Here is a 917-nt window from a genome sequence, read left to right as displayed (position 1 = left end):
GCAAGGCGGAGCGTGGGGGTCGGTGGCTGCTGGGCGGGCGGGGCGCAGGCCGCGGGGCCCGAGCCGGGGGGAGCGAGGAGGCGCGGAGGACCCAATTCACTCGCTGGGGAGACCTATGGGCCGAAGCCGTGTAAATGCGTTTTAAGGCGAGTGCGGGGAGTGGCTCCAGGGGCCTCGGGGAGCTGGCGCCCTGGGCGCCGGTGCTGACCTTCTCCCCCGCCCCGGCGCCTCTTGCCTCCGCTCAGCAGGGGCCTCGGCTCCGCAGCTGCCACTCCTCCTCGGGGTGTTGCACAAGTTTCGAGGTCACCGGCGACCCCCCCTAGCAGCGCACCTGGCTCTGGCCCCCGCGAAGGAGGACGGGGCTTGGTAAGGGGGCCCAGGGGCCGGGGCGGGACTTAGCCTCTGCTCTCGGGAGGGGGTCACCGGACAGAACCTCGGCCTTCGGTGCTGGCCTCTGATCCCGCTCCCCCAGGTGGCACCCCCATGCACGCTTAGAATTCTAGCACGTCAGGACCAGCCCAGCCCCCATTTACAAGCGAAGAAACTGAGGTTCCAAGAGGAGTCGGGGGATACCTAAGGTCACGCAGCAGAGAGCAGATCGAACCTAAGCTGCTTCTTTGCCTGGGCCAAGGGCAGCCGCCTTAGGTGGGCGTGGTCAGGGCTCTGGGCAGCCTAGAAACTTGGTCTCCCGAATTTCTCAGATTTCCTACTCCATTCTTTCCCTCTTTCCGAAAATCCAGAATTTCAGAACTCGAAAAATCTCCAAAACAATCCACCCATTTTACAGATGGAGCGATTGAGGCTCGGAGAGGCGGCGCCTAGCAGTCAGTGCCTTGTCCCGCGTAGAATGCAGGATTCCTGACCGTTCCCACCCTTCCCAGTGAACAGAAGCTCTCCAGTGGCTGCGGGGGGCGGGG

At 64.4% G+C, this 917-nt stretch overlaps 1 protein-coding gene across 1 annotated transcript in view; it reads left to right on the top strand.

Annotated features, from left to right (window-relative positions):
• The first annotated feature begins 155 nt into the window (after positions 1 to 155).
• Positions 156 to 917, top strand: part of AZIN2 (antizyme inhibitor 2) — a 35,732-nt gene continuing 34,970 nt past the window's right edge. The window contains 1 exon segment of the mRNA XM_006158091.3: positions 156 to 366. The gene's annotated coding sequence lies outside the window, so the exon portion shown is untranslated.

The sequence above is a fragment of the Tupaia chinensis genome, unplaced genomic scaffold (assembly GCF_000334495.1).
Source record: "Tupaia chinensis unplaced genomic scaffold, TupChi_1.0 Scaffold000573_1, whole genome shotgun sequence".
In the NCBI taxonomy this organism is placed as follows: Eukaryota; Metazoa; Chordata; class Mammalia; order Scandentia; family Tupaiidae; genus Tupaia; species Tupaia belangeri.
Note: the sequence above shows the minus strand (reverse complement) of the source record. Positions and strands in the feature narration are given on the sequence as shown.